Consider the following 11,973-nt stretch of genomic DNA (forward strand, 5'->3'; position numbering starts at 1 on the left):
CTGGTCCACCTTTATGGCGATATCCCTAAATGGAGTCCATCCATAGAACTATAGCCTACTCTCTCTTAAAATACTCTTTAATACCTTCCATTTGATACACATGTCATACAAACACATTCCAGGGTTTCCCTCGGTTCATTTTCCTACCTGGTTATTTTCCCTTATGTTGTCACCATAGCTCTCAACTGAGTATGTAATGTTCGGTTACACCCGAACTTAACCTTCCTTACTTGTTTTTGTATATAAAAGGATATCTAGCCAGTTTGGTAAAATATTTAGAATTCACTATGAAATTTTGTATAAGTGCAATTTATGAGCGTCCGAAGTGCTTAATTGTTTAAACAAAAGTTTATGTTTTTAATGCGCTTATATTACCGCCAAATGCATGTTTGTATGTATGAAAATCTCTTTATACCCAATAATAAAAAAGGCTTTAGCACCAAGTACTTGTTGAGTCTGATGTGTACACATACAAGTGTCAGTCTAGAAATCTAAATGTTTAAAATAAACTAGAGGGGTTGAAGTTAAACCACAAGAGCAGTAATTTTACCTGAAAGAAAAAGCTTCGTGACTTTGTGCGATAGCGACAAGTTATGATTTTATCATCGGCTCATTAACGATAGCGAACCATTAGTGTTGGGTTATCGGTTTGTTTGCGGAGCATCCAATATATTTTGCCAACTGTATACATAGAACACATCTAACAAATTTTTGGTTTTTTAAAAGTAATTCATAATTAATTAAACTTAATAAACTTGGTGGGCATGGATTGCTCTTGTACTGTAACCATTTTTTTTAAGAACCCATCAGTGGTGAAGATCTGTGATTGACTTTCTTTTCAGGCGCGTGAAATTAGTTGGTCTTGCTGACAGGGCTAGAATGAATGGGTTGGGGTGAGTTAGAAGCCTCGCGTTGTATGAAATAGCATACTTTTTGATTTCTTCAGCTATTGTTGGATCCTTTAGATCCCGGTGTAGCTGGTTGTTAGTCACATAGTAGGATGCGTTTACAATCACTCTAAGTGGTTTCGATTGAAATCTTTGGAGAATTTCTATGTTTGAGTGTGCTGCAGTTCCCCACAGTTGTATTCCATATGTCCAAATGGGTTTTATGATGGCTGAGTAAAGCAGGACTTTGTTATCAACTGATAATTGTGAATTTCGGTTCATAAGTCAGTACAGATTTCTTAGTTTGATACCAAGGGCTTTTCTTTTGTTGAATATGTGGGTCCTCCAAGTTAATTTTCTGTCGAGGTGCATACCAACGTACTTTGTTTCGTCGCTTTGTGGTATATTAATATCGTTGATTTTAACGGGTGGGCAAGTGTTACGTCTCACAGTAAACGTCACTTGAACGGATTTTGATTCATTGGATTTGATCCTCCATTCTTTCAGCCAATGGGTAATTTTATTTAAACTTCCTTGGAGCTTAAGTGAAGCCACGCTAAGATTAGGATCAACGGCCAGCACGCAGTATCATCGGCAAACGTGCCTATAGTGACGCCTTCTGCTATTGGGAGGTCATACGTGTAAAGCAGATAAAGTATTGGGCCCATTACACTGCCTTGCGGGACGCCTGCTAAGCACTCATTAAGGGCAGTCTGCTCCACACCTTGTTTAATGAAGAAATAACAATATTTTATATATGATTGTATAAATAACAAGTAGTTTATAGGGAGGGTGTATTTTGCTTTATAGAAAAGTCCGTCATGCCACACGCGGTCAAAAGCTGGTGAAATATCTAGAAAAGAAGCTGTGCAGTATTTTTTCTTCTCAAAAGCGTCGTATGTTTGCTCGGTGAGTCTGTGGACCTGCTCAATTGTTCCGTGCCCTCTTCTGAAGCCAAACTGGTGATTGGGTATGATTTTACGTTCTTCTATTATGGGCAAGAGTCTTTTAAGGAAGAGAACTTATATGACTTTTGAGACGATATGCAGCAGACTAATAGGTCTGTAAGATGCAACTGTATCAGCTGGCTTTCCGGGTTTCAGAATCATTTTCATCTGCGAAACTTTCCACTGTGGGGGTATGAATTGAGTTTTTAGTACTGCATTAAACAATTGTGTCAAGAATTGTATGCCTTCGTAGGGTAAATTTTTTAGAATAGTGCCATTGATAAGGTCGTTGCCCGGAGTTTTGCAATTACGGATTGTAATGGGAGACTTAATGTTTTTAATCGTTTTTATATTGAATTTTTATCGGTATGAGAAATAGATATCAAATGGATACTTTTAAGATAATAAATCGATAACTTTTCGACAGCCAATTGCACATCTATCAAAAATATCGATACATTTTAGTGAATGATCTGTTACTTTAAGAAAAAATCGAAAAGTTTTCGATAACAAATTAATGAATGTGAATTAAGAAGCAAATGGAAAAAACTGAAAAGGCGAAAGAACCGTGAAAGTGTAGTGGAGTCTAATAGAAATAGGAAGCGAGAGATAAATAGGGGAGAGAGGAAAGTTTTGCAGTAAATAGTAAGTAAATTTGGTGTAATAAATAGTTAACTTTTCGATTACAACGATAAAAAATTTATCACTCTTTGATAAAAAGTCGATATCTTTTCGTTAGCAAATTTTTTAACAAAAATGCTTGTTTCCTAAACTCTTAACTTACCCTAATTTACATATCTCAAACCTTCATTCTTCAAACTTTGGTCTGGAATTGTTTCTATCACACTACTAATAATTATATACATTTGTGCTTTTTATTATTTTTAATCAAATATTTATATTCATTCTTTATTAAGTTTATTTATATGTAACTTAAATTTTTTTGATGTGATTGATGTACTTCCTAAAAGACAGAGTCTTACTTGTACAAATAAGTTTTAAATAAATAAATTAATAAAAATTGCTAACTTTTCGATAATAAACCGATAACTAGATTCAAAAACACTCTTCTGAAAATAAAATTTTCAAAAGTCAATGCGCATTTTGAGCGATTTCTTACTTGTGCGTTGTTTGACTAAACCTGATCGGCCTGACAAACTGCATGCACAGAAACATGCAGATTCTCAAAATAATTTTTTTTTACCATGTTAGTAATTTTTTTTTTAAGATTGGTTAAGCTAATAAATTCTTCCATAAAATATTAAAAAATTAGAAAAAGGAATTATAATTTACGAAACTTGATGAAAATTGTCACTTAAATTTCTGCTGCAATTACGTAGAAATGCGAAGATGAATTATTTTTTACTACATGGAATTTCAAATGAATGACAAATTTAATTTTCACCATATTCAGTTTCTTACTTAGCTATAGTTTACCGAAATTCTAGTTTTCTAAATTAAGCTTCCGTAACCCTAACTCCATAGTCGTAACCATACCCACATCCATATCCATCTCCAATGTGATCGACTAATGGTGCCTCAACCTAAAAATCGTGAAAATTTCATAAAAACGAAGAAAACGCAAAAAATTGCAAACATATTCCACAAAAAATAAGTCTCTTGTCAAAACGTATCCAAAACAATGAATAAAGTCTACAAAAAGTTATTAAATTCACCAACTCAAATATTTTTAGGTTATGGATATGGCGAAAAACCAAAAACCAATTGGTTGGCTATGGTATGGTTATGGCGTTAGCGTTATGGTATGACACCACTAATCGATTACATTGATTTCTATAAGGTAGGTTTGATCAGCTGTTTTATCTGGTTATGGTTTTATGGTTATAAGTCACCATTAATTGACCCTTAACTGAAACTGCCAGTTAACAGCAAGGCAAAAATGTAAGCAAAAGTCAGCTGTTTTGATGCAATTTGTGTATTCACAATAGAGTTTTGCATTTTTTTTTTACTAAAATATATTCACAATTATAGATTCAACAGGGGGTGGGGTCACTCTGTGTTTGTAAAAACGAAGATGTAAAATGAGGCTATATAAAGGACTGATACTCTACAGTTAAACCCTAACTCAACCAAAGATGGTGGAAACAGTACTTCAAGTTGCTTCTAGTGCATTTTGTTAGTATTATTGTTCTTCAATATGACAGGGTTCTCCGTCTGACAAAAGGAATAATGCCTAAGATGCATTATATTAAGTCCCAGGCCGGCTTAGTTTTGTTAGTTGAATGCTCTATGCAACACAGAAAAAAATACTGCACAAAAATGGAGTAGCCTAATGCGCATGTAGCATAAATGTGCCCAAGAGGCACATGTGAAAGTTTGAGTAATAAATATATGCAAGTGTGTATGAATAAACTGTGTTGTTTGTATGTATTATGCATTATATGTACTTGGTTACGACATGCATGCATAATTTAAACATACACATGTATGTAGTATATTTAGTTATGCATAATGAATAGTTAATGTGTGGCATCCTCGCACACACACACACACACACAAACATACTAGAACATTCACACAAATACATTTCCACATACATTTGAATTTATGTTATATGTCAACTTAAACACCAGCCAGCAATTTTAACTCTATGTGATCGCCTGTGTGCACGTTTGTGTTGTTGTTGCCTGCTACCACCACCGTCAACACACACGAATACAATTAAGGACTTTTGCTTTTTTGATTTGGTCACGAATAATGCTGCATCATACTTTGGTTTGCCAACTTTTTGATAAAATTTTTTTTTTTATTACAAAATTTTTAAATTTGAAACTCAGTCAGCACAGAGTTGCAGTTATTTTCTTTTTAACAAATATTAAAAACACAATATTTTTCTTTATTTTTTTTTTAACTTTGCAAATTCATTTTAAATCACTTCACTAAGAAACTCATGCATTTATGTAATTGGATCACATTTGTTGATGTAGATTATAAGACCGCAACTCGACATCATAAGAAAACGCCAACAAATCTCTTAATTGCAAGAAAATTTTGACTTCAGAGTTATAAATTAAAACTAATTTCACTCTTTGCATTCATCGTTATTGGCCCACCCCTCATACTTATCCTAAAAAAGCACAATTCACTTTCGCGGCCCTTCAGCTTCTTCTTCTTGTGTTGTTTTTGCTTGCAGTTTAATACATAAATATATATATATATATGTATACATATACATACATATATATATATATATATATATATGTACGTAATACTATGTTGAACTAAATCAAATCACAGTCTTCGCGTAAATGCGTTATAACACACGAGCTCTCGTACACAGCCAACAATCGAATGCCGATGAACTCGAAAGAGCATTTCAGCTTAAGGCTCTGGGCTATTTTTGCCTCGGTACGTAGTAAATCTGATTAGAGTAATTGAAGAGCGTTGTGTGGGAAAGTAAATGTCAATTTTGACAGTTTATTTCAACCAGAGTGGATGCTGTGGCCACTGAGAGGATGTTCATTTGTTGGATGCTGCGCAATAGCTACGAAGGAGTAGTGGTGGAAAACGTAGTTAATTTGTAGCGAGAGCGTCATCTTGATGTAAGTTCCTTCTGAATTTTAGAAAGTAATAATAATTATGCTAGTATTAGTACTTTTTAAATAAAAAATGATGAGAAATATGTAGTAGTTACCAGTAATCGGCAAACAGACTGTAAGTTTCTATAATAGCCCTAAAAATCCTCAAATATGTGCAAATTGAACCAATATATCCATCTAATTTAGCGAAAAATATTTTTGAAGGAAGAAGGAATGAAAAGAGCAGTATAATAAAAAATGTCGAAAATTATGTGAATGATAATAACGAAGTTCATAATTATCAGCATGGAAGCGATGATAAGGTAAGGCAATGAGCAGGAAAGGAATGATTAGAAGTAAAATTCGAGGCCGGAACCGAGACCGTACGGCCTTATATCATTTTTCTATCGAAGTGTTAATGGTTAATAGCCGATAACTTGTTGGGGGCTTGTTATATAAGTGTTATAAACTTGCTAATGACAAAAAAGGTTATCGACGTGTTATCGAATTTTTATAGGCGAGTTATCGATTTATTATCGAAAATTGTTCGATTATTTTCGAAAAGTTATTGATAAATTATTAAAAAGTTAATGACTAAATAAATTTTTTCTCGGCGAGCTACGGATTTGTTGCCGAAAATTTATCCATTTTATGTCGAAAAGTTATCGGTTTATTTACGAGCAGTTATAGAATTTGTATATAAAATATATATATATTATTTGTCGAAGAGTTCTCGATATGTTATTAAAAAACTAACGTCTTGTTGTCGAAATTTATCGATTTGTTATTGTTACCTATCTTATCGAAAAGTAACCGATTTGTTATAGAAAATAATCGACTTGTTATCAGTAGACTATTGATTTTTTGTTGAAAATTATTGTTTCCTTATCAGGGTGACGAAACCGTGAAACTTACGGCTTACACAGATGACGCTGCAATTGTCATAAGTGGAAAGTGCCCTCCAAAGATTAGCTTTTTGATGGATCGGGCGCTTCGGAACATTCATACCTGGGCATCTAATGTCAGGTTGACAGCCAACGTGGAGAAGACCGATATGGTCTTGTTTAAAAGAGGTACATGTTCCCAAATTGGACAAGGCTTAAGTTAGGAGGGGTGACACTACAGGATAAACCTTGCACAAAATATCTAGGAATCATCCTAACGTGGTGGAGAAGGTGAAGAAGGCTTCAACGGCACTGTATGCATATAAAAAAAATGTTGGAGTGTACTTGGGGTTTATCGCCCTCTCTTTATCAGTGGGCTTTTACAGCGATTGTAAACCCTATTCTATACTATCGAGTTCTTGTTTTGTGGAAAGCCACCCAAAAAACAACCTACCTCAAAAAATTTGAGAGGGTATGCAGACTATCAATACTTAGCATTACGGGAGCCCTGAAAACAACGCCGACGGCTGCACTGTATGCCATTCTGAACATTCCACCTGTAGACCTGGTTGCAAAGAACATAGCATTAAAAACTGCAACCAGGCTCAGCGCCTCGGGCGGCTTGAGCGCCGACAATACGGGCATAGTAGTATAGCGTCATCAATTACAGGACGAACACTTAACTTGGTTCCCTATATGCGGTTCGAGGGAGATCTTAAGGCCACAATAGAGGTGGATAGTTGGCGCAAGGTTCGGGTTTTCAGTTTGGTCGGTAAAATAAATTTCTGGTAACACTCAGCTTATGTGAGGTCCTCATGTACCGTCCAGTTCAACCTAACCTAACCTATCGGGATATTTCCAATTTGTTTTTGGGGTGTTATGAATTTGTTACCTACAACTACGGGTTTGTTCAAAAAATTCAATATAAAATCGGTTACGACTCTGTAACCCGTCGATATCGAACCCATAACAAATCAATAAAAATCGATGGCTCGTCGATAACTAGCCCATGAAAAACAAATAGATCGACGCTAATTTCGCTTTCAATGATAAGCCGATAATGAAATACAACTTGTTGTGTATTCGTTGTTACGGATAAAAGCCAATGGAGCACTTTTCAAATGGACCGAAACTATTAATTACTGTGTTGTTGTTGTTGTAGCGATAAAGTCAACAAATAGTAGTACAAAAAATAAAATTTATGATATGGTTTGTAGCAATAACTAAATTTGCAAATACACAATCTTAAAAAATTTATTTATTTATTTTGCATATTTTTATAGAAACGTGGGGAAAACCCCACGGGCTTAAGCTAGTACTTAATAAGCGCGAAAAAAAAAACAACAAAACTCCTGCCACCCCTGCTGCTGATTTTGGACCGACCGTTTATGTATGCCTTAAAAATACTGTATTCTTGCGTTTAAGTATTTGCACTCACTTTAATTTTAATTGCCAAATATTTGAAAAAGGCAATAAACCGCATTTAATAGGTCGAAAGCGGAAGTACTTTAGTATAAGGCCCTTAAACGAGCATTGAATTATCCATAAGCATGATTTTTTTCTAAATCACTTTCAAAATGAACCAATACTTATTTACCGATAAAGAAATTATGGGGCATGTGACGGTAATGTATGTATGTGTACGCGATTGATAAGACTAATAAGGTGGTGTTAGGAATTGACGAATTTACCTATACAATAACAAGTAATTTATATATTTTTGGATTGTTTGTGATAAAATCTGCGTATTTTGCTATGTTTGGCTTAATTTTATTTGCATTTGTTTATTATTGCTTAAAGGTAAATATTAACACTGAAATCAGTAAAAGTGGCAAAGAATGAGTGGGGGAACAGTGAAATTATACGACATGTCTTATTGTATATTTGAAAATGTATTCCCCTAATATCTTAATAGCACACTCTCAAAACAATAACTTTATCTTATTCTTAAGTAAACTCAATTTAAGCATATAAGCAGAATAAATATTTGTTTATCTTGAGAAAAATTATCGAAATGTACATGAATTGGAATAAATATTGACGAATATATTTGTTCACAATCATTTCGGCAAACATTTTTTTAGACCCTTTTGATAAATGTTTTTATGAGTGTGTTATAACTTTTGATTTTCCACGCAAGTAATTTTCACGCTTGAATTGAATGCGTACTAACTGTGCTACTTCGTTACACTTGCGCTTGTTTACCTAAAAGCGACTGATGAACGCAAGCATATTGAAATTCTGCATATCAGAAAGTTTTCGATATTTTTATTTATTTATTACATTGAGTAGGAGAAACAACAACTGCTATGATAGTTAGTTGTTATTGCAAATCATGGACTGCCCATTTGCTGCGATGATCGGCCAGGTTACAAACGCATTCGACCATCACCACGTCTTGCTTTTATACTTCTGCTAGCTTTACCCGGCGTTCGTTGTAATGCCCGTGATCGAATGAATGTTGCGTTATTATACTCAGTTGAGCAGAGCTCACAGAGTATATTAAGTTTAATTGTACAGGTATAAAGGAAGCGAGATAGATATAGACTTCCATATATCAAAATCATCAGCATTGAAACAAAATTTGATTGAGCCATGTCCGTCCGTACGTCCGCCCGTTAACACGATAGCTTGAGTAAATTTTGAGGTATGTTGATGAAATTTGGTATGTAGGTTCCTGAGCACTTCTCTCAGATCGCTATTTAAAATGAGCGATATCGGACTATAACCACGCCCACTTTTTCGATATCGAAAATTTCGAAAAACCGAAAAAGTGCGATAATTCATTACCAAAGACAGATAAAGCGATGAAACTTGGCAGGTGGGTTGAACTTATGACGCAGAATAGAACGTTAGTAAAATTTTGGACAATGGGCGTGGCACCACCCACTTTTAAAAGAAGGTATTTTAAAATTTTGCAAGCTGTAATTTGGCAGTCGTTGAAGATATCATAATGAAATTTGGCAGGAACGTTACTCCTATTACTATATGTACGCTTAATAAAAATTAGCAAAATCGGAGAAGGACCACGCCCACTTTTAAAAAATTTTTTTTTAAAATTAAAATTTTAACAAAAAATTTAATATCTTTACAGTATATAAGTAAATTATGTCAACATTCAACTCCAGTAATAATATGGTCCAACAAAATATAAAAATAAAAGAAAATTTCAAAATGGGCGTGGCTCCGCCCTTTTTCATTTAATTTGTCTAGGATACTTTTAATGCCATAAGTTGAACAAAAATTTACCAATCCTTTTGAAATTTCGTAGGGGCATAGATTTTATGAGGTTAACTGTTTTCTGTGAAAATGGGCGAAATCGGTTCAAGCCACGCCCAGTTTTTATACACAGTCGTCCGTCTGTCCTTCCGCATGGCCGTTAACACGATAACTTGAGCAAAAATCGACATATCTTTACTGAACTTAATTCACGTACTTATCTGAATTCACTTTATCTTGGTATAAAAAATGAACGAAATCCGACTATGACCACGGCCACTTTTTCGAGATCGAAAATTACGAAAAATGAAATAAATGCCATAATTCTATACCAAATACGAAAAAAGGGATGAAACATGGTAAGGTGATTGGATTGTTTTATTGAAGCGAAATATTACTTTAGAAAAAACTTTATAAAATGGTTGTGACACCTACCATATTAAGTAGAAGAAAATAAAAAGTTCTGCAGGGCGAAATAAAAAACCCTTAAAATCTTGGCAGGTATTATATATAAAAATAAATTAGCGGTATCCAACAGATGATGTTCTGGGTCACCCTGGTCCACATTTTGGTCGATATCTCGAAAAGGCGTCCACCTATAAAACTAAGGCCCACGCCCTTTTAAAATACTCATTAACACCTTTCATTTGATACCCATATCGTACAAACAAATTCTAGGGTCACCCCTGGTCCACCTTTATGGAGATATCTCGAAACAGCATCCACCAATGGAACTAAGGATTACTTCATTTGATACCCATATCGTCAAAACAAATTCTAGAGTCAACCCTGATCCACCTTTATGGCGATATCCCTAAATGGCGTCCACCTATAGTACTATGGCCCACTCCCTCATAAAATACTCATTAACACCTTTCATTTGATACACATGTCATACAAACACATTCCAGGGTTACCCTAGGTTCTTTTTACAACATGGTGATTTTCCCTTATGTTGTCACCATAGCTCTCAACTGAGTATGTAATGTTCGGGTACACCCGAACTTAACCTTCCTTACTTCTTTCTGTTTTGTTTGTTGATAATTTAATTTATTGTTCTGTAAATTGAATTTAATTTTGTACGCATATTTGGTGAAACTTTCTGTTAAAACATTTTATTCTTGTATCTTATTGTAATGCATGTGGGTGCACAATAGTTTTGGCTTATTCGTTCGGTGCAAAGATAAACACATTTTTTGGTGCTCCAACTCTAGAGCAAGCAACATATAGCTGGCCATGGCAAAAGCACAGACTCTCTAAATTTTATCCTGCAACAGTAAGCGATTGTCCTTGTGCTTTGTTGATTGTAATTGCAAAACCAAGGGGTACAGAAAAATGTAAGCGCTTTAAATTGAATGGCAAATCTGTAGGAATCATTGGGATTCATGGTATGAGCACATCTTCACCTTTGCTTTTACCGCTGATGATTGTTGCTTCGGTTACATTCGGGCTTTAATTTCTAAACGCAAAATCTGGTTCCATTGGACAATTTTGGTGGGTTTAATTTCGAATAAACATGATTGGTGAGCCAATTTTCAAAGTTGATATATGCGCAGGCATTCCTTTTGGGTCTAAGGAGTTTAGAAATTCATTTGGATAATTCACAATTTTATCTTCACCTGTAACTGCGTCGATCGATTTATATTTTGTCACTTCACCAGGAAATTGGTTTTGAATGCGATCATTGATTTTGTTAACATGATCATTTTTGGGAGCTAAGATAGTTCGTTCTCATAGCCAAAAAACAAAAATATTTAAATTTAAAATTCTTAATTCTGAAATATGAAAACTTTCGTGTTGATCGAAGGAACCTAGAGCCAAAATATGGCGATGATTGAAGTATGGCAAACACGTTTTCATAGGGAACACACACACAGAATTTGATTTTTATAGAAGATGTAGATAGACTGAAGCTAAAAAATTTTTTTAACGGCGGCATATTACTAAACATGCAAAAGGCATAACAGCCAAACTCAGCAATGCAGTCAAACTTTAGTTGTTAAAATAGCTTAAGTTTGTACGGCAGCCATAGTTTTTCCCCATTCCACATTTTACTGGAGGTGTTAGGATTTAACGTCACATAGCTCCTTACCAATTTTCATTATCCTACCATTATGACATCCAGATATATGCAGTATAATATATTCCATTTGTATGGGAGGTGCCACTCCCCTTTTATATTTTGAAATAATTTTTAGCCTAAAACCTTCCCACTGATCGAAGGAATCTATAACCCAAATTTGGTGATGATCGAAGTGTGGGAAATATGTTTCCATAGTGAACACACACACACACACACACACACATATAAAATTTGATTTATAGATTTGTATGGGAGGTGCCACGCCCCCTTTTTCCCAATTCCATATTTTCTTGGTGGTGTTAGGTATTGACTTCATATAACTCCTTACTGAATTTCAATGTTCTGGCATGTATACCTTCAAAGTTATGCAGTATCAAAGATTCCATTTGTATGGGAAGTGCCACGCCCCTTTTA

General features: G+C 34.6%; 1 protein-coding gene across 6 annotated transcripts in view; it reads right to left on the reverse strand.

The window, feature by feature from the left end:
- The window catches only part of Lcch3 (Ligand-gated chloride channel homolog 3), a 56,853-nt gene extending 51,728 nt beyond the window's left edge, over positions 1-5,125 (reverse strand). The window contains exons 1-2 of one of the 6 annotated variants that reach the window (XM_067784988.1): positions 4,909-5,027; positions 4,769-4,828 (exon numbers count right to left, since the gene is read on the reverse strand). The gene's annotated coding sequence lies outside the window, so the exon portion shown is untranslated. Of the gene's footprint in view, positions 1-550; positions 585-4,392; positions 4,887-4,908; positions 5,028-5,090 lie in introns of those variants that run through there. The other 5 variants (XM_067784986.1, XM_067784990.1, XM_067784991.1 and 2 more) reach the window with 5 other exon arrangements.
- Positions 5,126-11,973: the final 6,848 nt, after the last annotated feature.

Source organism: Eurosta solidaginis, chromosome 4, assembly GCF_040869045.1.
Source record: "Eurosta solidaginis isolate ZX-2024a chromosome 4, ASM4086904v1, whole genome shotgun sequence".
Taxonomy (NCBI): Eukaryota; Metazoa; Arthropoda; class Insecta; order Diptera; family Tephritidae; genus Eurosta; species Eurosta solidaginis.